General features: G+C 46.6%; 2 long non-coding RNA genes across 3 annotated transcripts in view; one reads left to right on the top strand and one right to left on the bottom strand.

Annotated features, from left to right (window-relative positions):
- LOC309363551 overlaps positions 1-27,680 on the top strand; it is a 65,619-nt gene that overhangs the window by 18,523 nt on the left and 19,416 nt on the right. Inside the window, exons 1-2 of one of the 2 annotated variants that reach the window (XR_014165385.1) lie at positions 1,663-1,715; positions 8,989-9,132. This is a non-coding gene — a long non-coding RNA (uncharacterized lncRNA). Of the gene's footprint in view, positions 1-1,647; positions 1,716-8,988; positions 9,133-27,680 lie in introns of those variants that run through there. The other variant, XR_014165384.1, reaches the window with a different exon arrangement.
- The window catches only part of LOC309363603, a 61,768-nt gene continuing 35,797 nt past the window's right edge, over positions 1,710-27,680 (bottom strand). The window contains exon 3 of the long non-coding RNA XR_014165463.1: positions 1,710-2,967. This is a non-coding gene — a long non-coding RNA (uncharacterized lncRNA). The remainder of the gene's footprint in view (positions 2,968-27,680) is intronic.

The raw sequence follows: 27,680 nt of genomic DNA, 5'->3' as shown, positions 1-27,680 counted from the left end.
TAATGGTTTCTAGTGATAATGTGTCAGCCAGCTGCTCCAGCTCTGCCTCCTCCTCCTCTCCCATTATTTCCCAACTTTTCACCTCATCTTCCTCTGAGCTGTGATCTCCCTCAAACCCCTGTTGTAATTCTGGACTGTCTACTTCTTCTCTGGAAGGGTCAGGCTGGGCAGGCAGTCTCCACCATTCTTCCTCTGTCCAGTCCCTGACAAGTGAATACCAGAACTTTAGATTTGCCCAATGAATGGGGATGATGGGGCTGTTGCCCTGATATTGGGCTGCCTTCGGAGACAGTTTGGAACCTTCAGCTGCTGCAGAATTTGGCGGCCATGTTGCCCACCGGGGCAAGACGGTTTGAGCATATAACACCAAACCTGGCCAGACTGCACTGGCTGCCAATCAGTTTCTGGTATCAATTCAAAGTGCTGGTTTTTACCTATAAAGCCTTAAATGGCTCAGACGGTACAGTGGTACCTTGGGTTAAAAACACCTTGTGTTACAAACACTTCAGGTTACAGACTCCGCTGACCTGGAAGTAGTACCTCAGATTAAGAAGTTTACCTCAGGATGAGAACAGAAATCGCACGGCAGCGGGAGGCCCCATTAGCTAAAGTGGTACCTCAGGTTAAGAACAGTTTCAGGTTAAGAATGGACCTCTGGAACAAATTAATTTTGTAACCAGAGGTACCACTGTACTACCTCAAGGACCACTTCTCCCCATATGAACCGACGCAGACCCTGAGATCATCACCTGAGGCCCGGCTTCCATGAGAGGTGGCAACATGAAAGAGGGTCTGTTCTGCAGTGGCTCCCCCTTTATGGAGTTTTCTACCCTGGGAGGCTTGCCTGCATTTTCACTGCATATCTTTAGGTGCCGGGCAAAAACATTCCTCTTCTCCCAGGCCTTTGGCTAATTAAGCAGTCTATGGCCTATTTAAACACACACACACACACACACACACACACAAACACTCTGTCTTATTGTTTGTTCGTTATGTATTTTTGTATTTTTATCCAGTGGTACCTCGGGTTACATACGCTTCAGGTTACAGACTCCGCTAACCTAGAAACAGTACCTCAGGTTAAGATGTTTCAGGATGAAAACAGAAATTGTGCAGCGGGGGCGGGAGGCTCCATTAGCTAAAGTGGTGCTTCAGGTTAAGAACAGTTTCACGTTAAGAACGGACCTCCGGAACGAATTAAGTACGTAACCAGAGGTACCACTGTACTGTAAATCACCCTGTGATCCTCAGATGAAGGGTGGTATGCAAATTTAATAAATAAAGTAAATCCACTTTTTAAAAAATGCACTTTTGCAGATAGGAAAATGAGAGGGAAATGCACTGAAAAGTGAGGAGCAACCAAATGATTAACAGGAAGGTGTATAACCACTGAACAGACAAATCAGATGAATGCTCATCTCTGCATGCAGGTCAGAATAAATGCTCAATAAAGACCGAGCATAGTCTAACCTCTGTGTAAACTTTGTGTGAACAAATCAGGAAGAATGTGAAATAGACAAGTTTTCATATATTCTGTCAGGCTTCAGGAGAACATCACATAATGAATTTTGAATTGGTTTGAAGCAGAGTTTGTTTTATTCTGTTTTGCTTTTCCAATCTGGCTGTTACTTTTCTTCTCTTTTAAAGACCAACTTCAGTGCTGGGCAATGGGCAGTTTTCATCTGGAATACATTTTGATGGCTTAACATACTCACGTAAGTAACAATTTAGGGTTTTGTTTTGCTTTTTCAATAGACAGCTGCCTCAAAGCCCTATCACACAAGGACCTACCCTTCTACGCAAATTTGCCGAAAAATAAACCCGTTTCTAAAGGGGAGGACGTTTCTGTCTTTTTTCTCTTGTGGCAGACATGGCTGCACTTCTGGAATGTTTTCACAAGGTCCCCATTTTGGAAAATAAGACAAAATTAATTGTTGTTTTTTTAAAAGAGGCAAATAGCAACACAAGCATCAGGGTCTGGAGATTAGTTTCGGTCTTGGGGAAGGAGTTTTAAGTCCTGTGTTGTTGTTTTTTTAACTCCCCCCCCCCAAAGCTGCAATCAGAAGTTGGTTAAAAATTAAACAAGCTGAGCAGCTAACCTTGCTGAGGCTGGTATTCTGTGCAGAGAAGAGATAACAGGGCCCTGTAGTTACTATTTCAGCAGCTCAGAGAAGGGCCTCTTTGTTTTGATGTTAAACATTACAGGACTTACCCCCCTTCTGGGAGAATCTCTGCAGAGAGACAAAGTCTCTGGCTTCCCTTCATGTTGACATTTCTGTGCACAGAGGGCAGAAGGCTGTCATGTCACTCCTTCCAGGGAAAAGTAAGGGATGATTCTTCTTTCCCTCCCTAAAAGGGTTAATCACCTCCCCCCATTCCTTAAAAAAAAACCAGGATCCAAGCTCTTTTGGAAACCCTGAGGAGCATTGGTACTAATGCTAGAAAGCATTTAAACAAATCAAGGTTTTATCTAAAACAAAAAACAAAATTGTTCCAGAGTTGCAGGGCAGTTGCATTCCCAGATTTGTCATTGTGGGGAATGTAGCGTTCCCCTCGCCATGAAACTGCCCCAAGTTTCATGCTTCATGAAATCCACAAAACTGAAAGGGGATCACTGATCATCGCTGGGTCAGCAACACTAAGCAAGCCAGCCTTCCAACTGCTGTAGAACTGCAGGTGTAGGTCATGCATGGTTCTTCAAGTAGGAGACTGGCTTTCCTGGGAAGCAGCATTATATCATCAGGGTGCTGCAAGCTTCTCTCTGATCCCGCTAGTTAGGTGTCAGGAGAGAGAGAGAGAGAGAGAGAGAGAGAGAGAGAGAGAGAGAGAGAGAGAGAGAGAGAACCCAATAGGTTATCCCCAGCCTCAGCGCTTTCAGCAAAATATAGGAAGTAGGAGACTGTGTGCCCCACTTTACAGAGCGTGGTCCTCTGTTAGAAGGCATCCTCTGTTTTAGGGGTTGGAAGCCTGTTGTGGGGGAGGAAGGAAAAGGAGATTGTTAGCTGCTTTGAGATTCCTTAAAGGTAAAGGGTAAAGGGACCCTTGATCATTAGGTCCAGTTGTGGCTGACTCTGGGGTTCCGGCGCTCATCTCACTTTATTGGCCAAGGGAGCTGGCGTACAGCTTCAGGGTCATGTGGCGAACCAGAGCAGCGAAACGCCGTTTACCTTCCTGCCGGAGCAGTACCTATTTATCTACTTGCACTTTGACGTGCTTTCGAACTGCAAGGTGGGCAGGAGCTGGGACCGAGCAATGGGAGCTCATCCCATCGTGGGGATTTGAACCACCGACCTTCTGATCGGCAAGTCCTAGGCTCTGTGGTTTAACCCACAGTGCCTCCTTAGGGTAGTGATTAAGCGGGATATGAAATCCAAACTCCTCCTCCTCCTCCTCCTCTTCTTCTTCTTCTTGACATTTGTTGGACTATGATTCCTATCACCTCTGATCATTGGGCAGGCTGGCTGGGGCTGATGGGAGTTGAAGTCCAACAAACATCCATCGGGCTGCAGGTTCCCCATCCCTGCCCCATTTGGCTCAACTCTGGTTTAAAGGGAATGGACCCTAAGAAGGGAGAGCAGCAAGGACCTTAAAACATGGCCCATCAATAGATAGCACACAGACTGTGAAAGCACACAGATTTCCCCACTGTGGTGATGTAATAATAAAAGATCAGGCTTACTAGCTGCTTTGCTTCTCAATATTCTCTGGTCGGCCTCTGTTATTTTCTCCTACCAACAGGGAACTCACGTAAGCACTCTATATGGGCTCTTGGATACCCCATAAGGGAAAAAGGGCAGATTTTGTTTACAACAGTGAGACTTATTGTCTCTCTCTTTAAACTGTAATAGCAATCATTTCTAAATTTGCATCTATCCGCACAAATTGACCACTGCAGATTTTATGCAAAAAAAAAATATGTATGCCATCCTTTTGCGTGGTCCATTTGATTCTTTTCATTGATGCGTTGCGTGGCCAATGTAATAGGAAGCTCAGGACATGGGAAGCCTAGTTCAGATTCCCTGGGTGTGTACACAAATGAGAGACGAGAGGCGGAGGCAGATGCAGAAACGAAGGCAGGCGATCGTTTTCCGCAGGAAGCAGTAAAGAGTGATCCCATAATTCAAGGGCGCTACCATTTGATGGTCAGCACCCAGAAAATGTGGCCAAAGGAATGATTTCCATATGCTTCATTGGACAAGCTGTATCTGAAGGGCATCTTGTACAACGTCGCATGTAATGCATTGCACTGAATGTAATCTATCTAATATATTATGTTGAATGTATTGGACATAATGTACCGGGCACGAAGCTGAACACGGTTGGTTCGTGATGGAATGGGCACAACTGTACATTGTGGAGGTATAACACACTCCTTGTGTTTTGTTATGGGTATTAGACCTGTCATGTTTGGAGCCTGATTTAATAAATGCGTAAGTGGGAGATGCAGCCTCTGTGTGAGGCAGCAGTTGTCCGGGAGCAGAAACTGGTGCAAATTTATCTGGCTTTGATGCTAGGCTGGCCCCGCTGGCTACCTCCACATGTTTGGTATTTCAGGATAACTGGAGGCAATTAGCATTATTTACCAACATGCAGCAGGGAAAGGAGGCTGGTCTGCTTTGACACCATGGGCTGGCTTGTCCTGGAATGAGTGGAATGCAGGGCAGGAGAGAGGGAGAGAGAGAGAGAGTTCACACTGCTGTCCCAGGCTGAGTGGCTAATACAAACTTCAGCCAAGAAAGGTAAAGGTAAAGGGGCCTCTGACCATTATGTTCAGTCGTGACCGACTCTGGGGTTGCAGCGCTCATCTTGCTTTATTGGCCGAGGGAGCCGGCGTACAGCTTCCGGGTCATGTGGCCAGCATGACTAAACCGCTTCTGGCAAACCAGAGCAGCGCACGGAAATGCCGTTTACCTTCCCGCCAGAGTGGTACCTATTTATCTACTTGCACTTTGACGTGCTTTCAAACTGCTAGGTTGGCAGGAGCAGGGACCGAGCAACGGGAGCTCACCCTGTCGCAGAGATTCGAACTGCCGACCTTCTGATTGGCAAGTCCTAGGTTCTATGGTTTAACCCACAGCGCCACCCGCGCCAACCAAAGGCTAGCCAAAAAGACACTTGCGGCTTCCAAGCAACTGCACCACCCATGCCGGCCGTAGAAGAAGATAGGGCTGGCAGTAAAAGCCCAAACGTGAGTTCAATGTGAGTTACTTCCACTTAGGTGTTTACAGCAGGGTTTCCCATACTTGGGTCTCCAGCTATTGTTGGACTACAACTCTCATCTTCCCTAGCTAGCGGGACCAGTGGTCAGGGATGATGGGAATTGTAGTCCAAAAAAAGCTATTTTGGGTTGCAGCGGTTCTCAACCTGTGGGTCCCCAGATGTTGTTGGACTACAACTCCCATCATCCCTGAGCTCTGGCCTTGCTAGCTGGGGGTTATGGGAGTTGTAGTTCAACAACATCTGGGGACCCACAGGTTGAGAAAGGCTGGAGGATGGTAAAGGGTTGCCATACGTTTCGATTTGGCTGTGGGGGGATTTCGAAAAATTTTCTCAACAACTTTTTGAGTTGGGCAATTCCCCTCCCCCTAAAAATACCCACCTTTTGTGCCCCTATTTTTACTTCTTGAAATATGGGTTGCAGTCTAATAGGAGATATGACATAGGTTTATACAGCTTTGTAAGCTGCAGGAAAGGTATATACAGTGGTACCTCAGGTTAAGTACTTAATTCGTTCCGGAGGTCTGTTCTTAACCTGAAGCACCACTTTAGCTAATGGGGCCTTCCACTGCTGCTGGAGCACGATTTCTGTTCTCATCCTGAAGCAAAGTTCTTAACTGAAGCACTATTTCTGGGTTAGTGGAGTCTGTAACCTGAAGTGTATGTAACCTGAAGCGTCTGTAACCCGAGGTACCACTGTATCTCTATGTCTGTCTGTCTGTTTGACTTTTAACGTTGCTTGGGGGTTGCAGGATCATGTTCTTTTAAACAAAAAACTATAGTGGACATTTATTTATTTATGTATTTAAGATATTTTAAACCCATCATAACTGATCCAGAGTTCACTGCAACATCAAACATAATCTCAAGCTATAGTGAAGCAGAGCAGAGCAGAGACAATAAATGACACAATCAAAACACTTATAAATAAATTACATATCAAAGCAGCCTTTAAATACTACAGGGCAGGTGGTTCAACCCTGAGCATCATGTGATTGTATTAACCTCACACAAATACCTGGATGAAGAACTGGTTCAGGGGGAGAGCATTACTTAAGCAGGGCACCACCACAGAGAAGGCCCTTTCTCACGCCAGCAGGGAATGTGCCCTTCCTGGCGACAGGGCCTATTCAGAAGATCTTCATTACATGGGCAGGCTGAAACAGGGAGAGGGGCTCCTCGGGTACTTGGGTCCCAACTTGTTTAGGGCTTTATAAGCACCATTTACTTATTAGGAGCAGTTATTTGCGAATGCTAGATGGAACCTGTGTGTTCCGAGGCAGTAAATCTCTGCAAAACAGATGCTGTTCAGGGAAGTTTTTAATATGTGACATTTTAGTGTATCTTTCATCTTTGTTGGAAGCCGCCCAGAGTGGCTGGGGAGACCCAGCCAGATGGGCGGGGTACAAATAATAAATTATTATTATTATTATTATTATTATTATTCTAGGAAGTCACAACAGGGAAGGGCTATTGCTTCCATGCCTATATTGGGTGCTTCTCAGAAACATCTGGCTGACCACTGATAGAAACAGGATGTGGATTAGACAAATGGTTTGCTCCAATCTAATAGCGTTTGGGTGGGGAATCTTTTTTGGCCTGGTGGGCAAGATGTTTATCTCTCTCTCCCCCCCCCCCGCCCAGTTTGAAAACTAGGTGGGAACACTCACCTGTCAATCATCTCGTGTCATAATATGGTCAGGTGATTGAAAAGCAGTTGGTCCTGCCCACCTGTCAAAGGTGGGCAGCAGGGGTGGGAGGAGACAGTGACCAATGGGGATTGAACTCCATTGTAAATCGGCTTTCATTCTGAAATCAGTGCAGATTTGTGCTTTCCACAGGGGTGTGCATCAGCTGATCCATGGGGAATTCTGTTAAGTTGTGGGTGAACATATCAGACGACACAGCAATTCTTCAACAGCTCTTGTTTATTCACAGGCCAGAACTGAACTGAACTGAAGGGTTCAGCCAGCCTGCTTTTATAGAGCTCCACTAGAATGCAACAGTAACAACTTTCTATAACTATCCAGTCACTGAACGTCACTTTCAATTCCTTATTTGCATATGTGGACCTGAGTGAAAATTATCTACAGTATCCCCCCTGCTGGCCCAGGGTGAGAACTTCAGTACATAACAAATTCAGTCACGCTTTCTTCAGGGTTTGTGTGTGAATTTCCTATTGGGAGCTCTCTTGCACACTTGAACCAAATAGAATTAAACTCCCTGTGCAGTGGCGGAGGAGCAGGAAGTTCAATCCTGCTTTCAGCAGAAACCAGCCATCTGAGCAGCAAATCCAGCTGCTTCTTTACCTGCCCCACAACACATAGTACACAGGGGCGGAGGAAGGGGTGTGGGCGGGTTGCCCCGGGTGTCACCACTGAGGGGGTGACAAAATGCCGGGCGCAATTCACTGCAGGGCCTGCAGCGTGCCCGAGCCACAGATCTCTCCTGGGCGTGACGCGGTGGCCCAAATTGAGAGCTAGTGTAGTGTAGTGGTTAAGTGTGGTAGACTCGTAATCTGGTGAACTGGGTTCGCTTCCCTGCTCCTCCACATGCAGCTGCTGGGTGACCTTGGGCTAGTCACACTTCTCTGAAGTCTCTCAGCCTCACTCACCTCACAGAGTGTTTGTTGTGGGGGAGGAAGGGAATGGAGAATGTTAGCCGCTTTGAGACTCCTTCGGGTACTGATAAAGTGGGATATCAAATCCAAACTCTTCTTCCTCCTCAACTGTAGGGCGGCTGAGTGGGAGGAGGCAGGCAGATTCCTCGGAGGCCCCATGGAGCATCCTGCCCCGGCTGGCCCTGCCCCTGGGCGCAGGGCAAGCACCCCGCCCCAGGTGCCCGATCGTCTTGCTCCTCCACTGATAGTACATCACGAGTGGAGCAAGTGGCCGTGTGTTTTTTTGAAAATGGGATCTCAAGCCAAATGGAGTCCTAGTGAGTCAAATATTGCCATGGGCTGGAGGTCCCCAATACTTGCAACAGTACACCTTCTTAAGTTCAAGAGATGCTTTACAAGGTCACTGAGGATGCTGCAGTTAAACTCCTGGGTGCTGCCTAACTATGGACAGCCTGGGAGTTTGGACCCAGATAACTGTTTGGCTCTGCAAAGGATCCTGGGATACACATCTCATATTGAGTCATTGGTTCACCTAGAAGAAAGGATTATGGAGACTGTCCACATCTTCCAGAATCTGTCACTGCTCCATACTTCAGATTTTTAAGACAGTTTGCCAAATGGGAGCAGAGCATGTTAAAAAAACCCAACTATTCCTGCCTTAACTGTCCTAAAGTTCCATCTAATTCCCGAGGGTGTCAGTTCCTTAAGATAAAGTCTATGTGCTGTTAGTCTTGAGCATATATTTGGCCCTTTTCAGTGGGTGCAGATATTATAAAAGTCCTCCTGGTTCTTTGTTTTTCTCCTCAGAGTTTTTATTCCTGCGCTGTTTAACCACCTTTTTTTTTTAACATACATAGATGGGATAAATAGAGCCCCTTCTCTCCCATTTTCCTAATAGTGACCATAAATTTATTTACATTTCTAATATGCCAGATACGTGACCAATGACACATTGCATCTTTCTAGTGTGCGCTGAAGATATGAATTGAACTTTAGTCTCTGAGCAATTAAGGCCTCCTGAAACTGCACTTCATTAATGGTTGTTATGCAATAAAAACTATAAAACTGCCCTTATTTGCGATATAAAAATGCAATTTGTTTTAATTTATGTTGGAAAATCCTCATTGAGTTTCTTCATTGGGCCCTGCCAGGCATCTGTCTGACGCCAGGAGAGTTCTGCGTTCAACGAAAAGGAGAAAAATGGCAGGAGACGTGCGCAGGAGCCCAATTGCTCCGCTGATGACTATTCCTTAGCGTGTTTGCGGAGGACAAAGAGTTACTGAATTCAAAAAGAGAAGCACCTTTGCTATAACTCAGATGGCAGAACAAGCAACACTTGAGAAACAGCCGAGACCCACGTGCATGGTGGAAGTCTTGAGACTGTGGGCCTGAACTCAAACAATTGTGCTATCAAGAAATTTTGGCTAGGGTGGAGTGGTTAGAGAACGCAGTTAGGCTGACTCAGGCTAGCCCAGATAAAATGCTGGTGTCTTTTCCCTTCACATGCCCCGATGATACAATTTTGTTTAGATTTTCCACAGAAGCCACAAGATTGTGTTAGGGCATCACAGGCTAGAGCAGCAATCAGAATATGGGACAGTCTGGAGGTTCTGCAAGAGAAATCCATTCCGGAAGTCCGTTCAACTTCCAAAACATTCGAAAACCAAAGCATGGCTCTGATTGGCTGCAGGAAGGTCCTGCAGCAAATCGGAAGTCGCGGAAGCCACATTGGACGCTCAGCTTCCAAAAATAGTTCACAAACTGGAACAGTCACTTCCGGGTTTGCAACGTTCGGGAGCCAAAATGTTCGGGAACTAGGCTGTTCAACTTCCAAGTATTTTCTATAAAGTATTTTTGTGGAGTCCTGCAGTTCTACGCTCAGAGCTGGAGGGAAAATTTCCTCTGGCAAACCTGAAATTCTACTCCAAGGAAAGAACAGTCATAAAAAAATAGCACAATTCTGCATTGATTTCAGAATGAAAGAACTGCCGTGCCAAATCAGAGCAGCTGTGTCAGAAAAAGTGTTCGAAGCAGAGCATGAGGAATACAGGCACCCCTCGCTGTTTGCTCCCAGTTTTTGGCAATAAGTTATGCTGAATCTGAATGTGAACATTCCTGCTTCTAGCTATTGTAGTTGATGGCGTATCTACCAAGTCTGTTAATGCAGGGGTTGCCAACCTGGTGCCCTCAGGTGCCATAAAGGCTGCCTTTAGTGACCCCAGGATGAACAATAATTCCCAGTTTCCCAGCTTTCATTTCTAACAAAACAAAATGCTGTTTCTAGCATTCTTAGAACCTGAAATGCGAAGCAAAAATGTACAGATACAATTCTTCTCATTTTGTTGTGAGAAATTAGCCTACCCAGTGTTTTCAGTGTTTTACTTTGGCCCCCACTACCAAGGAAAAAAATGCCCTTCCCCCTTGGAAAAAATCCTGTGGATATTGTTGTTTGTGATAGAGGAAGGGATGCACATGTAGTCAGAGACAGAGACTGAGACAGAGGGGATATATACTGTATGTATGTATGTATGTATGTATGTATGTATGTATGTACAGTGATACCTCGGGTTAAGAACTTAATTAGTTCTGGAGGTCCGTTCTTAACCTGAAACTGTTCTTAACCTGAGGTACCACTTTAGCTAATGGGGCCTCCCACTGCCACTGCACTGCCGCCACGTGATTTCTGTTCTCATCCTGAGGTAAAGTCCTTAACCCGAGGTACTATTTCTGGGTTAGTGGAGTCTGTAACCTGAAGCGTCTGTAACCTGAAGCATCTGTAACCCGAGGTACCACTGTATGTATGTATGTATGTATGTATGTATGTATGTATGTTCTGTAAGAAGGAAAGGTCTGTGAATGTGTGAGCGGGGGGGGAGGTACATGTGGAAGTGTGACATGTGGAAGTGTGAATGTGTGGTCTGTGAGAGAGAAGAAGAGATGGACTTGGGCAGAGAGATGCTTGTGTGTCTTTAGTCTGTATGCATGTGGTGTGTACATGTGCGCAAAAAACTCCATCTTCGATTCCTAAAAAGAAAATCTCAACTACTTTGGCCTCTTAAAAAAAAGCTCTGCCCCAGGCGTTGGCAGGGGTTCCTACGCTATTGGCCTATCTGACCAAGACGAACCTTTCAGGGCTCTAAACGCTTCCTTCCAGAAACAGAGCAGGTGAATGGTGGATTCCTAAAACAGAAAAGTTTTGTTCCCAATGTGTCCAAGATGTTGCACCTCAGGGATGTTGTGCCTTCCAAACCACATCTTAGGCTGGAGCTCCTTCCATAAACAGAGCAAGTAGTTAGGGGATTTCTAAAATAGAGGGGCGTCCTTCATCATGTGATGTCATGCTGTTCTTTCTAAACCACTTATGGGGTTAGGACTCCTTGGGAAGCAGATGCGCCATCTTCCAAATAACACTGAGGGACCCCGATGCGATGTCCTGATATCGCACGCGCAACATCCTGACATTGCTCTGCACTTGGCTCCACATTTGGCCTCAACAAGGGGGGGTGGGCTAAAAAAATATATTGAGGGGGCCCACAGAGCCTTGGCACCCTGGAGCCGGTGGGATATAAATTTAATCAATAAATAATAACTTTGACATCGCTGCTTTTTTTGAAGATCCAGAATGAAAACATTATTAGTCTATGACAGCAACAAAGAACCGTATAGCTTTATTATACAATGGTACCTCGGGTTAAGAACTTAATTCGTTCTGGAGGTCTGTTCTTAACCTGAATCTGTTCTTAACCTGAGGCACCACTTTAGCTAATGGGGTCTCCTGCTGCTGCTGCACCGCCAGAGCACGATTTCTGTTCTCATCCTGAAGCAAAGTTCTTAACCCGAGGTACTGTTTCTGGGTTAGTGGAGTCTGTAACCTGAAGCGTCTGTAACCTGAAGCGTCTGTAACCCGAGGTACCACTGTAATAAGACTTATTAATAAAACTGTTAAATATTTAAGGCCGCAATCCTATGCACTTACAGTACTGGGAATAAGTACCATTGAATTCCATGGCACTTCTGAGCAGACATATCTAGGTTTGCACTATAACTGCAATTTCTTTTCCTCCAAAATGTAAGACGTTTGCTCAGTCATCAGTATTTGCCCCTGCCTGAGCATCAGACATATGGAAGCTCTCTCCGCCACAGGTAGTTGTGCTGGGCATCGCTTTAGCCTCCTGAGGGGATAAGGCATGTCTGCCTCTAGAGCCAATACGAAAGGAAAACATGATGATATTAATTATGTAAAGACTCAGCAGTGAAAAAACAAAACGAACTGAATTGTGGTTTGCGATGCTAAATGCAAGCAGCAGCGAGATGGAGAATGTCCTTTCTTTAACGAATGCATGTTAGCAAGGAAATTGACAGCATGTTACATCCCTAACTCCAACACAGGTTGGATGATTGGCGTGAGGGGGGAGGGAAGGCACCCTTCATAGAAATTCCAACTTTCTGACCAGGAGACCCATATATTAGGCAGGTGGATTTGGAGATTTGCTTCTGGTGTTGAGCCAAAGAAACAATACAGGGATTTTGTATCACCCACCCCACTGCCCAACGACCTCCTCTGCCTGAGCTGGTGGAGGTGAGCTCAGAGGTGGTTTTGGAGAAAATTCACACTATGGCTGCCTTATCTGGCTCAGCTCAGGACTTAATGGCCGCCATGACAACCTTAGCGCTATCTCAGTACATCATTGGCAAGCTGCACTCTCGGCCCAGTTTCTGCAGCAGAATTGATTGGAAACGATCATCCCCATTGCCACAGATGGTTCATTCCATGGTGAGGATTGGTTTGGCAGTGGCAGTTCCCCCCCTGCAGGTGTAGGGGACCAATTCAGATGGTTTGTCCCCAGAGATGAATGGAATCAGAAGGATTCCTGAATGCTTTGAAGAGTTTCTGACTGTCATGGCAGATGGTCTCGCTATGGAACTGTGAGATGGGAAAAGCCTTGGACTCCATCACTCCTGAGTACAGTGGTACCTCTGGTTAAGAACTTAATTCGTTCCGGAGGTCCGTTCTTAACCTGAAACTGTTCTTAACCTGACGTACCACTTTAGCTAATGGGGCCTCCTGCTGCTGCCACGCTGCTGCTGCACGATTTCTGTTCTCATCCTGAAGCACAGTTCTTAACCTGAGGTACTATTTCTGGGTTAGTGGAGTCAGTAACCTGAAGTGTCTGTAACCTGAAGCGTCTGTAACCCGAGGTACCACTGTACTCTCTTAGGCACTGTACAGCTTGTGCATCTCCCTACTATTCCAGGGAATGGCAAGCAATGAAACAGACCAGAGGACGGACGTACATTTCATAGCATATTTGACAGAGCACAGGTTTGAGTGTATAATCGTGGTTGCCCTGGGCCGGCAAAGGAGGTGAAAAAATAGCACACTTCCGCAACTTCGTTGCTTTTCTGGATAGCCACGTAGAAAAGCCGATTAGGGTGCCGGATAGACCAAACCCAAATGGGGGCCATTTGGACCTTCAGCAGCCTGCTGTGACAACTTTGTGAGGCACCGTGTGAGAAAAGACTGAGATGCCCAGCAACCCCTGTGCTGCCCTGCAGCTCCCCTGCTATTCTGCAGTCCCTGGTGATGCCCAGCAGCCCTACAGCCCCCTGTGCCACCCTGTAATCCCCCCAGATGCCCAGTGCGCCCCCCCTGCCCCTGCCTTCCTTCGCGGCTGAGATAGGTGAAGAATCCTCTCTTCAATAACACCATTAATTAATTGAGGCTTTTGAATTATGGTGCTGGAGGAGACTCTTGAGAGTCCCATGGACTGCAAGAAGATCAAACCTCTCCATTCTGAAGGAAATCAGCCCTGAGTGCTCACTGGAAGGACAGATCGTGAAGCTGAGGCTCCAATACTTTGGCCACTTCATGAGAAGAGAAGACTCCCTGGAAAAGACCCTGATGTTGGGAAAGATGGAGGGCACAAGGAGAAGGGGACGACAGAGGACGAGATGGTTGGACAGTGTTCTTGAAGCTACCAGCATGAGTCTGACCAAACTGCGGGAGGCAGTGGAAGACAGGAGTGCCTGGCGTACTCTGGTCCATGGGGTCATGAAGAGTCGGACACGACTAAACGACTAAACAACAACAATAATTACATAATATTTGGGGGGAAGGATCTGATGCCAACAAATGCTGCTTACATTCGCATGGAGTAACAATGACTGACTATGTGATCAGTAGCAATTTCTGCAGCCGTTTCCATTGCCACTGGGATTTTCTGGCACCCCTAGCTGGGACTGTATTGCAGATCCATGTGGACACAGCTGGGCCAGGCCCTTTTGGCCCACCCATGTCTCGGTAATGCAAACCAAGTCAACCTCCTCATCCATAATCAGGGTGTTTTATAATGTGATTCCAGCATTGCAGGGGGTCGGAATAAATGGCCCTGAGGGTCTCTTCCAATTCTACAATTCTATGATTGAGCAACAGCACCATCAGTTGGGATGGCAAGCTGGCACGGCAACTCAAACCTTGATGGACAGGAAGTGGCCAAGGAAGGGCAACAGCCTTGAGACATCTGTTGCCCCATCTCCTTACCTGACTTGGCCATCTCCAAGGTAAAGGTAAGGCTTGGCCTTAAAGGTAAAGGGACCCCTGACCATTAGGTCCAGTCATGGCCGACTCTGGGGTTGCGGCGCTCATCTCGCTTTATTGGCCGAGGGAGCCGGCGTACAGTCATGTGGCCAGCATGACTAAGCCGCTTCTGGCGAACCAGAGCAGCGCACGGAAACGCCGTTTACCTTCCCGCCGGAGCGGTACCTATTTATCTACTTGTACTTTGACATGCTTTTGAACTGCTAGGTTGGCAGGAGCAGGGACCAAGCAATGGGAGCTCACCCCGTTGTGGGGATTCGAACTGCCGACCTCTAATCAGCAAGTCCTAGGCTCTGTGGTTTAACCCACAGCACCATAATAATAATAAGTTTATTATTTATACCCCACCCACTGGCTGGGTTCCCCCAGCCACTCTGGTTGGCTTACAGCATATCTAAAATACCCATAATAACCCTGCCAATTGGGGCACTCCTATTACTCCTTCCCTGCCCCCATCATTCATGCACATACCCCTCCACAAAGGGGCAATTTATCTCTCTAAAGGGCAAGTCCCTCTAAAACAGTGGCTCTTAGAGATGCAAACTCTTGTGTCGAAAGCGAGACTCAGTATGCAGGGTAGCTATTAGACAATCTATTGCACCAAGCAGGAAGGCGTGGCTTGCGTTGTGCTTCCTGGCCCATTCATTTGCCTGCCTTGGCAATAGTCCATGTTTCCTTATGGAGACCTGCCTAATACTTTGAGAAGAATTGCCTTGGAAAAGAAACAGTGCAAAACAAAACACAAAAAGGGGGGTGGGGCAGGAACTCACAGGATAGATTTGAGCAGAAATTCTTCTGTGACCTCTGCAGGCAACTCGATTGAAGTAGTACTAGCTTACAAAAGGAGCCTCCTTCCTACGCACTAGTGGCCCAGCCCCTTGTAAGATGCCACCCATAAATCCATCAAGCTCCGTATTATAACTAATCCTGTGATTTTTTATGTCTGACAACCTGGCAGAGAATCACCGCCACCTGCACGATGGGGAAATCACAAGAGGAGCATCTCCGAAGAGCAGGAAGATGCGTGTAAAATAGAAGGAGATGATAACAGAAATGGCATTTACAAACTGACAAGATCAGGGGCAGAACAGCCATGGCAGATATGAATAAGCAAGCTGGCCTCCCTCTCCAATTTTGTCAAAAAATAATAATGTTGCAGCTCCTTGAGGGGAGCGGCAAATGTCCCAATCATCCCTTCCTCCTTTTGTTTCCGTTCGTTTCCTCATTGACGCTAGCTGGGTGGCTGTTCAGATGCTGCTATAGCTGCTACCTCTCATCTTTCCACCTGTGAGGGCTACTCACTGCCTCCCAAATGTGTTGATGAGTGGCACTATCAGGGAAACGGAGGTGTATGGCCTTCCTCTTTGAAAGACTCATAGGTTGGTTCTTGGGAGGCTCAAGCGTGAGACTTGGTGAATCGCAGACTTGTTTCTCCCCCTACTTTCCTGTTTCTCATTTTCTTTTCCTCCCGTCCACAAGCTGTGTTTTGCTTTATCTGTCTCTCTTTATTGCATCGGTATAAAATTGGGACCAAAAAAGGAAGAAGAAGAAGAAAAGGCTGCTAACTTGCAAGATGTGCCCTGTAAAGGACAACCCTTCATCATTCCAACAGAGCTCCCTTATCTTCTTTTCCTTGGATGTTTCTTCTTCTTTGGCGACCACTCATAGCCAAGTAAGATTGTCTTCCATAAACACGGTTTTAACATTGAGTCCGTGAGTGACTGTGGAGGCCAATTCTGTATCCACACGTCTTTCCACAGTGGGGACATTGGTTTCCAGGCGGGAATTGATCACGGTATGGATTTGCCAAGCGTGCCTTCCTCTCAGCACGTTTCTCCCTTGTGTCCTGAGTTTGAGTATCTTCAAAGCCCATGACACCTTTGGTAAAGGCTGTTCTCCAACTGGAGCGCTCACAGGCTAGTGTTTCCCAGTTGTCAGTATTTATACTACATTTTTAAAATATTTGCCTTGAGACAGTCTTTAAACCTCTTTTGTTGACCACCAGCATTGCACTTTCCATTTTAAAGTTCGGAATAGAGTAGTTGCTTTGGAAGACGATCATCAGCCATCCGCACAACATGACAAGTCCATCGAAGATGATGTTGAAGAATCATTGCTTCAACACTGGTGATCTTTGCTTCTTCCAGTACACTGGTATTAGTTCGCCTGTCTTCCCAAGTGTATCCCATATAGAATCACAGAACTGTGGAGTGGGAAGGACCCATGAGGATCATCTAGTTAAACTCCCAGCAATTCAAGGAATCTTTCACGCAATGTGGGGCTCAAACCCATGACCCCGAGATAAAGAGTCTCATGCTCAACCGACTGAGCTATCTGAGGAGGTGAGCTGCTGCTTGTCTCAGCCCTGCTTCTCGGAAAATGCGATAAAAGGCCATGCAGGGGATTTATATATGTGAATATGAATGGAGGGGCAGGCAAAGGTAAAAGGCAAAGGACCCCTGGATGGTTATGTCCAGTGAAAGGTGACTATGGGGTTGCTCTGCTCATCTCACTTTCAGGCTGATGGTGGCGGCGTTTGTCCACAGACAGCTTTCCAGGTCATGTGGCCAGCAAACTGCTTCTGGCGCAACGGGATATTGTGATAGAAGTCAGAGCACACGGAAATGCCATTTAGCTTCCTGCAGTGGTACCTATTTATCTACTTGCACTGGCATGCTTTCGAACTGCTAGGTTGGCAGGAGCTGGGACCGAGCAACGGGAGCTCACCCCGTCACGGGGATTCGAACCGCTTACCTTCCCTTCAGCAAACCCAAGAGGCTCAGTGGTTTAGACCACAGCACGGTGATGCCAAGCTGCAAGGTTGAGGAAAGATTATGCAGCCCAGGATGCTGCTGGTACTAGCATAGGAGACATTTTAACATTTCACTGACCATACCAAAATAGTGTTTCCCTGCTAAGTGAGTTGAAGACTACGTCCATCGTGTATGGTTCTTCTGTTGCTCTCTAGATCTAATTTACTTTACTTGCCTTACTCATATTTTAACGCCAATAGAATTAAAAGAAAATAGTAACGCTTCTGTTGCAGACCACTGCATTTCTCCTTGAGTACTCCAATGGCACACAGATTGTTGAATGGGTAAGATGCACAATTTCATACAGCTGGTGTTTCCATCACAACCGCTGCACAGTTGCATGGTTGCACAGAATTCATGTCACAGGTTGGTGATGCAGTGAGTGATCTCACCAATGAATAACAACACAAGGTAAATACATAATTGGAAGCTGACAGCTTCTCCGATGTAGCACTCAGCAAGGGAATGCTGGTCTAGTGCTTTCAGGCCCCCAAAATGGTGATCGATAGCAAAACATCCTCCCCCCTCCCCATGTCTATGAGAACGCTCACCATTTTGTTGACCTTCCCCTGTTTAAAAGGCACAGCTTTTGAGAAGGCTGCATGCTTTCCACTCTGGGCACATCTTGCCTGGATTTCAGAAAGGACTATTGTCAATTTCAACTCCCTGCTTTAGATAGGGAGAAGCGACAAAGCTATACAACAAGGCCTTCCCTCTGATCTCTCCATCGCATCCCATGAGGAGCGGATAATGCGCCGAGAGGAAATTGCAGGAGTATTGTCCAAATGGGGCAAAGAATTGCAGTCAGAGTTGACTTTGCAGGATCTTCTAGATAAATCCTTACAGCTCTTCCCAGAAGCGCTAGGCTTTAGAAGTCCTCTGAGCAGCAAGCAATGCTGAAATAGGGGCCAAACAGACTTTAAAACTGGTAAAAGGCATCACTTTCTGGCCCATGCCCCCCTCATGTAAACTGTGGCTAGATAGTCTATGGTAGCAATATTATCCCCCGCCCTAAAATGACCCCATTGGCCCTCCCTCCGGAAAAATAAACCATTTGCCCAGAATGCTTCCATATTCCATATTCTATTGTGTTTGTGGCAGCAAAAGCTTCCACACTGGCCAAGTAGCTGGTGGTGGGGACTTGGAATTGGAATAAAAGAACCAAACAGTTTGCAGTTTAGAGTTTATGCAGGACTGGGAAAGTTGTTTGTTTCGATGGGGTTAAAACTGAGGATAAATTGAGGCCAGCAAAGAGGTTATGGGATGGAGATGAATTAAAGGAGAAGAAGCCAGAAGGCAAGGAGGTTGAAGGAAGGGTGCAAAGAAGGCAGCGAATGGGTCATAGTATTGGTAGGAGAAGCAATAGTAAGGACTTGAAGGTTGTGCAGCCCAGGATGCTGCTGGTACTAGCACAGGAGACATTTTAATATTTCACTGACCATACCAAAATACTGGTCCCCTGCTAAGTGAGTTCAAGACTACGTCCATTGTGTATGGTTCTTCTGTCGCTCTCTGGATCCAATTTACTTTTCTTGCCTAACTCATATTTTAACGCCAAAAGAATTAAAACAAAACAGTAACGCTTCTGTTGCAGACAACTGCATTTCTCCTTGAGTACTCCAATGGATTGTTGAATGGGTAAGATGCACAATTTCATACAGCTGGTGTTTCTATCACAACCGCTGCACAGAATGAGTTGTGAGGAAACAGGTGCATAAAGGAACTGATGCAAGGATAGAGTGATCAGAAGGCCAAGGGGTTGGAAGAACATCATAGTGTGTAAGAAGAAGAAGAAGATTTTGGATTTGATATCCCGCTTTATCATTACCCAAAGGAGTCTCAAAGCAGCTAACATTCTCCTTTCCCTTCCTCCCCCAAAACAAACACTCTGTGAGGTGAGTGAGACTGAGAGACTTCAAAGAAGTGTGACTAGCCCAAGGTCACCCAGCAGCTGCATGAGGAGGAGTGGAGATGCAAACCTGGTTCACCAGATTACGAGATTACCGCTCTTAACCACTACACCACACTGGCTCTCCAGAAGGAAAGAGGCTCTCTCCTCTGGGGGAAAAGAGAGGGGCACTAGGGAGGCTGACCAAGCCTATGATGGCTCTAGAGTTTGGAGGGCCTTTGGGCAGCAAGATGCCCTGAGTGGACCTCTCCCTCTTCCTCATCACTGCCCATTCCTTTCCCCCTCTTTCTGTGGGCCCAGTCGACACAACTGTCCAGAAGGAATGTGCAAGGCGCATGAAGGGTATTCCTCCGTGCTCTGCTCGCTGTTTCTAGGCTCAGAAACGGTGGGTGAACAGGCCCAGAAAGTGGGAAGCAGAAGAGGCTTGGAGGGTCAACACCGGCCTCTTGCAGGAACGTGGGCCGAGGCCGGCGCCCAGCTTTGCCTACCTCTGACGCCAGCCCTGGGTCAAGAGACAGAGCAGCTAAAGGAAGGAGCCAGTTGCCTTAAAAGCAGAAACCTGAGGAAACAAATAGATAGCAGAGAGAGACATGAAGCTGAAGAAGAGTCAAGGAGAAAGCAGGACTGGGTAGAAAGTGTAAACAAAGCCTTGAGGCATTGTGCATTATTAGTAGGAATGAAGAAAGCAGACAAGGGAGGGATCCTCTGGAGGGATCGGGTTGCTTCTTAAAGCTACTATCTTCTCTAAACCCTAAAAAGGGGATTCTCCCAGTTGTCACGTCTACAGTCACTTCAGCACTGCGACACAGCAACCATATCTGGGCAATGGAGGTCAAAAAGCAGCAGGATGAGGAAAAGATGGGGCTAAATCTCACCAACAGAATTGAACTAATGCAAGCATAGTATCTTACCTTTTTTATTATGATTTAAATAACCATGTTTTCTAGGCTCACTATGGCAAGAGCTGTCAGAGATGCGAAACAAAGCTAATACCATAGCAAACTTCTCTCAGCATCTTCTGCTTACAAATCATATGATTAAAAAAGAACAAATTCAGTAGTATATGTGGCTTTCACATATATATGTTGTGTTTCCAGCTTTGTTTTGTTTTTAAATTCGGGGCAGCGTGGGGTGGGGATGCTAGCTAAAAACGTGAAGGTTGCATCCTTAAATGGAATCAGTGAGTTGGGATGTAGGAGATCCACTTGATCGGTTTTGTTTGAAAACCTACAAGGCTTTGTGAAGAGGGGTTGCTTTTCCACAGTGCGTTTTTGTGCATAGCAGTTTGCAATTGTACACACCTTCGTGCAACAATGTCATCCAAAGCGGAATCCATGTTGTCCATACACACAGGTGGGCACGGTTTCGAACTAGTGAGCAGTGGTGTTCTCTATTCCCCACCCCTCAATTAGCGTTCCCACAGACTTTTCTTTTTTAAAAAACCAAAACCAAAACCAAATTATTTATCACTGTCTTTCGAAAGAGCGGGACTGGAAACTGGTGTGTCGATGTACTGATATACCGTAGGTATATATATCAGTATACGGAGGCAGCTCAGTTACTGCAATGCATCCTATTTCATTCACAGGCAAGTTAAACATGGTGAGGGCAAGTGGCCCAGCCCTGCCATGTCACTAGGTCTGCCCCAGTAGGAGGTGACCTGGGGAAAGTACTCTCTGTGTACCCATGCATATTGGAAAAGTAAATTCTCCGTCCCAGCAGAATGTACTTTGGATTGACCAATAGTATGAGACAAGGACAATGTGGGGATGACTTTGAAGGTGACTCAGAAACTGCAACTCATCCAGAATGTGGCAGCTGGAGCAGAATGTGGCTTTCAGGCCACGGGTCCTGAAAGACCAATATTAGCTCCCAGTGTGTTTCCGAGCACAATTAAAAGTTTTGGTGCTGACCTTTAAAGCCCTAAACGGCCACCGCCCAGTATACCTGAAGGAGTGTCTGTTAGTATTTCACACCTCCGATGCTGCAGATGAGATTGGTGTAAACAACACGCCTGTCTGGGAACAGTGTGGGAAAGGAAGACAGTCTTATCTCTTCCGCTGTATGTACTATTGTACTGTACTTTTGCTTTTACTTGTTCTTGTTCTCTCGGAGCTGGAGAGAGAGGACACCATGACTCCTTTGTCTGTACATAGTGTGTAGATAAATACATAGATTAGCTCTATGATGTCTCCCGCTTCTTGCTGTGTTATGCTAGAAGATTAGTGTGCATATATCATTTTATATATGTTACTGAAGCACACTGGAGAAGAAGGGAAATGCCTTTTCTAGAGCTGCGCGTACCGGGGGACGTTCGGAGTTCAGGGGCTGCAGGGGCACCCCAGGGTGTTTTCTAACAGTGTCTCCAACCCCATCGTTCAGCCCGGACACTGAGGTCTAGCACCGAGGGCCTTCTGGCAGTTCCCTTACTGTGAGAAGTAAGGTTACAGGGAACCAGGCAGAGGGCCTTCTCGGTAGTGGCACCTGCCCTGTGGAACGCCCTCCCATCAGTTGAGATAAGTAACTATACAACCTTTAGAAGGTATCTGTCAGCAGCCCTGTATAGGGAAGTTTTTAATGTTTGATGTTTTGATGTTTTATTATGTTTCTGCATATGCTGAAAGCCGTCCAGAGTGGCTTGGGTGAGCCAGTCAGACGGGCAGGGTATAATAATAATAATAATAATAATAATAATAATAATAATGTGTGTACAGCACCACGAAAAGACACCTGAATCCAGCAATGAATGCACATTATCGTGCAGTTTGTATGGCAATGTTTGACTATTGAACAGCTCACCATCAAGAAAATCTGATTACTCTGTCACATACTTAAATAAATCTATGGAGCCCACTTCTTTCATGGGACCTTACTTCCAAGTTAAGTATGCTCGAGAAACACCCCAAAATGGCTGAACCTGAGCTGGGCTTGATGCTGTGTTCTTCTGGAGCAATGCCTCTTGTCTTAATTACAGACAGGGGAATTAGCTGCTGTAGAACGAAAAACCACCCAACTGTTGTGGAAGTGGGTGTATTTGGATATATATGTATAAAACCTACGCTAGCTAGCCAAGATGTCAAACAACGTTGTCATGGAGACCGATTAGGAGTGATATGCACACATTAGTTGGAGGAGGTAAACTCTGTACCGTTAGACCTGAATAGCGCTGGCTAATTATGGTCGGTTTGTAGGGGAGCTTGAAGAGGGCAGCAAGCGGAGGAAAGGCCATGATTGTGTTGCATGTGGCCCTCTGGGAATGGGGTGTGCCAGGGCCCCAGAGAACCAAAGGGCCACACCACAGGGACCCACACGACTTCTTTTGCCCATTCTGCTAAGAGGGCCCATGTGATTGTGACAGGGACATAGGTGCGTCTAGCCAAGGCCATATTTACTCCATATATCTATGATGCCGCTTTAAACAGACATGGCTTCCTCCAAGGAATCTGGAAGCAGTAGAATCAGAGAGTTGTAGAGTCGGAAGCCACTCTACAACGAGGGTTGTCTAGTCTAGTGCAATGCAGGAATCTCAGCTAAAGCATCCATGACAGATGGCCATCCAACCTCTGCTTAAAAACCTCCAAGGAAGGAAAGTCCACAACCCCCTGGGGGAGACCGTTGCACAGCTGAACAGCTCTGTCAGAAAGTTCTTCCTGTAGTCGGAATCTCCTTTCTTCTAACTTGAATCCATTGGTTTGAGTCCTACCCTCCAGAGCAGGAGACAACAAGCTTGCTCCACCCACCATGTGACAGCCCTTTAGATATCTGAAGATGGCTATCATAGCTCCTCTCAGTCTCCCCTTTTCCAGGCCAAACATACCCAGCTCCTTCAACCATTCCTCATAAGGCTTGGTTTCTAGACCTTTCATCATCCTAGTTGCCTAGGATCCCTGAGAGATAAAGGACCCCTGACAGTTAAGTCCAGTTGCGGATGACTCTGGGGTTGCGGCGCTCATCTCGCTTCACAGGCTGTTTGTCCGCAGACAGTTTTTCTGGGTCATGTGGCCAGCATGACTAAGCTGCTTCTGGCAAAACCAGAGCAGTGCTCGGAAATGCCGTTTACCTTCCCACCGGAGCAGTACCCATTTATCTGCTTGCACTTTTGGGCTGCTTTTGAACTGCTAGGTTGGCAGGAGCTGGGACCGAGCAACGGGAGCTCACCCCGTCGTGGGGATTCGAACCACTGACCAAGAGGCTCAGTGGTTTAGACCACAGCGCCACCCGCATCCGTATTAAGAGAGATGACCGTAAGGTAAAGGTAAAGGTACCCCTGCCCGTACGGGCCAGTCTTGACAGTCTCTGGGGTTGTGCGCCCATCTCACTCAAGAGGCCAGGGGCCAGCGCTGTCCGAAGACACTTCCAGGTCACATGGCCAGCGTGACATCGCTGCTCTGGCGAGCCAGAGCTGCACACGGAAACGCCGTTTACCTTCCCGCTGGTAAGCGGTCCCTATTTATCTACTTGCACCCGGAAGTGCTTTCGAACTGCTAGGCGCTGGGACCGAGCTGCGGGAGCACACCCCGCAGCAGGGATTCGAACCGCCGACCTTTCGATCGGCAAATCCTAGGCGCTGAGGCTTTAACCCACAGCGCCACCTGTGTCCCTTAGAGATGACCGTACCAGCTGTTAAAAAAACCTCCAGTGAAGGAGAGTCTATCAACCACCTCCTAAGGCAGTCCGTTCCACTGTAAAACAGCTCTTACTATCATAAAGTTATTCCTAATGTTTAGTCAGACTTTCCTTTCTTGCTGTTTGAACCCTGTAGTGCAGAGCCTACTCTCTGGAGCAGCAAAAAAAACAACAAAAAAACACAAACTTGTTCCATCTTTCCAGTTACAGATAGGAAGCCGTGTTGGTCTGCCATAGTCAAAACAAAAAAAATTCCTTCCAGTAGCACCTTAAAGACCAACTAAGTTAGTTCTTGGTATGAGCTTTTGTGTGCATGCACACTTCTTCAGGTATCTGAAGAAGTGTGCATGCACACGAAAGCTCATACCAAGAACTAACTTAGTTGGTCTTTAAGGTGCTACTGGAAGGAATTTTTTTTGTTTTGTTCCATCTTCTACATGACCTCTCAGTTGTCTCTTCTTCAGGCTAAACATACTCAACTCCCTCAAGTGTTCCTCTTAATGCTTGGTTCCAGACCCATTATCATCTAGGTCACCTTCCTCTGCACATGTTCCAGCTTGTCAATAACTTTCTTAAATTGTGACGCCCAGAACTCCAGGTGTGGTCTGACCAAGGCAGAATAGAGCAGCACTATTACTTCCCTTCATCAGGAAACTATATTGCTGTTGATGCAGCCTAGAATAACATTAGCTTTTGTTTGCTTGCTTGCTTGCTTGCTTGCTGCTGCATCACATTGTGGACTCATATGAAAACTAAAAACACCAATCTTTTCAGAACTTCATGGTCTTTAATATGATATGTCACACGATGGACTTACTCTAAAGTTTAAACATAAGTTACAAAATTTCAATTTTTTTTAAAAAAAGGGATTAAAAAAAATTAATCTGATTAAAAATTTCCAGAAAAGTTGTATTGATTATTTAATATTTCTAAGAGTTACCTGCAAAATTTCATCTTGGGATCTCAAAGGGATCATATTTAAAAATGTTTGCCTTATTTAGGATAAATGTATCTTCCTGGGAGTAAAATATAACAGAATAAACAAGACTTCAACTATAATATCAGTTACTTCAGGCATTTCTTTAGAAAGTTATTCAATTAAAAGGTGTCTGAGAAGCTAGCCAGGCTTTTCTTTTAAAAATGTGTTCCAAAGCTGAGTGATAGTTTGTTATTGCGTGATAGAATTAACGCTTTGAAAGAATTCTTGTTAGTACTCCATCTCATGAAGTACAACAAAATACGTACCTGCGAAGACACCATGCGGCTTGCTGCAAGAGTACAGCAGCCTGCTCCATTACTTAACTGCTCTGCTTCTTACATGCACAGCCTCACATGCTGATTGCTAATATGTCCTCAGCTGGCATACAATGTGCTGTGTTCTTTGCCTGCATCTTCCCCACCCCTCTCTCCTCACATAGGCTGGTACAGGAGATAAGCTTTAGGGAGGGGGAGGAGGAGGAAAACAACAACAACGTTCAGTCATGAGATGCTTTCCCACATCACAAAATTGGCTCCGCGTCGGCTCAGTAACAAGGAAACTCCTGGCTTGATTCTGAAGTTTCAACTGCCACAGCACATTCCTTCCCGGAGCACCTATTTAATAATCACGGTGTCTGTTTTCCCCCCACTCCCTGTAACTGACGTGGGCTGATGTGTCTGATACAGAAGCTATTGGTTTGGCACAATTATAATGGGTCCTGCTGGGAAATGGATCTTGCAAACCTAGGAAGATGATGAGTTCAGACCAGGAATTTGGGCTCATCTAGTCCAGCACTGGACGCAGGTGGCGCTGTGGTCTAAACCACTGAGCCTAGAGCTTGCCAATCAGAAGGTCGGTGGTTCGAATCCCTGCGATGGGGTGAGCTCCCATTGCTCAGTCCCTGCTCCTGCCAACCTAGCAGTTTGAAAGCACGTCAAAATGCAAGTACAGTAGATATATAGGTACCGCTCCGGCGGGAAGATAAACGGCGTTTCAGTGCGCTGCTCTGGTTTCGCCAGAAGCAGCTTAGTCATGCTGGCCACATGACCCGGAAAAACTGTCTGCGGACAAACGCCGGCTCCTTCGGCCTGTAAAGCAAGATGAGCGCCGCAACCCCAGAGTTGTCTGCGACTGAACTTAACTGTCAGGGGTCCCTTTACCTTTAGTACAGCATTACAGCCTACACCGACTAACAAGAGCTCTTCAGGGTCTCTAGCAGAGGTCTTTCCCATCACCAAATTCCTGGTCATTTAACTGGAAGGGCTGCAGGCTACAATTGGGACCTTCTTCGTGCCAAGCATGTGTTCTGTCGCTGAGCTGTGGGGGCCCTTCCCTTCTTATGCGGATGTATTTGAGGGTATCAACCCTATTTACATTTTGAAAACGTCAGTTTATCAGGCCAGGTTCAACCCATGCAAAGACTTCTGCGAGGGCAGCAGGGCTATTTTTTGTAGGGTTAACAACAACAACATGCATTGCAGATTGATACGGAAACTGGATAGAGAAGACTTGTGAAGGAACAATAACTTGAGAGCCAGACACAGAAACATCCCTATTCCTTGGTGATGCAAAAACAGCTCAGCAGAATAGTACATCTCCTTCAGTTTCCTGTGTAGCCAAAAGGAAATGAGCAGCAAAAATCCCATGCACATATGCTGAGAAATAAACTCAGTGAGGTTTACTTCCAGGGAAGTGGGTATAGGTTTGCAGCCTGAAATAGAATAGGGCCCTGCCTTGACTTATACTGTGGCCAGCAATACATATCTCCCATCCATGCCATTAATGACACTTGTTCTTCCACCAGCACCAGCATACAGAGTCCCCTTAAACACACACACACATACATTTTTACTCTATCCCTAATCTGTCCTATTCCCGCATGTATCAGCTGTGCAGTCTTTTTCTTTTTGTAACAGCAGGCAGGCAAATTTTGCTATTTTCCCACACCTGGAAAAATGGTTTCTGCTCCTCTAATTTGTGATGGCGTCTAGGGCTGCCAGACTCTACTTGCCAACTCTAAGAGCTCCAGGGCAGCAAGGCAATATGCAGCTGGGGATTGTCCCTCCTTCAGGTTTGGATGTGCCTTCCATTTGCAGAAGTTTCTTCTGTCTTGCTGCCTGGGGCAAACCCGGGATCCTGTTTACTACAGCAGGAGTGAGAGTAAAGCAGGCAAATGGACCCAGACAGCGGTGAGCATTAGACTTGACAGCCAGGCCTAGCATTGGAAAGTTGCTCTAGTTCTGAGCGGTGGAGGGTTCTGAAAGCTTTATACAACAAGGAGAAGTGTGCTCTCCAGACCAACTAATTCCCACACAAGGAGACCACAGCAGGGGCCTCCCATGTTTTGCCGTCCTACAAATAAGAGCAGCCTCTGCTGAATCAGACTGAGTCCTAGAGCGAGAGATTGCCCAAAGTTGTTGAGCTTTTTACGGAGATCAGTCAAATTTATTGAGGGTTTTTTTGGGGGGGAAGCTCTTAGAGGGACGGACAGTGGCTCCACCACCCTGCAGCCCCCATGCTGTCCTGCACCCCCCTGTGCCATCCTGCTTTCCTAGGATACTGCTGAGTCCAGCTTTCTCTCTCCAATAGTGGCTGGCCAGATGTTTCCCAGAAAGCTAATGACCAAATGGAGACAGCCATGCCATTTGCCTGCCTCTACCAGTAATAACAAGGGATGCTGTGGGTTAAACCACAGAGCCTAGGGCTTGCTGATCAGAAGGTCGGCGGTTTGAATCCCCGCGACGGAGTGAGCCCCCATTGCTCTGTCCCTGCTCCTGCCAACCTAGCAGTTCAAAAGCACGTCAAAGTGCAAGTAGATCAATAGGTACTGCTCCAGCAGGAAGGTAAACGGCATTTCCATCTGCTGCTCTGGTTCACCATAAGCGGCTTAGTCATGCTGGCCACATGACCCGGAAGCT

This window comes from Podarcis melisellensis, assembly GCF_964234715.1.
Source record: "Podarcis melisellensis genome assembly, chromosome: 2".
NCBI classification, from domain to species: Eukaryota; Metazoa; Chordata; class Lepidosauria; order Squamata; family Lacertidae; genus Podarcis; species Podarcis melisellensis.
This window is presented reverse-complemented; position numbering and strand designations above follow the sequence as displayed.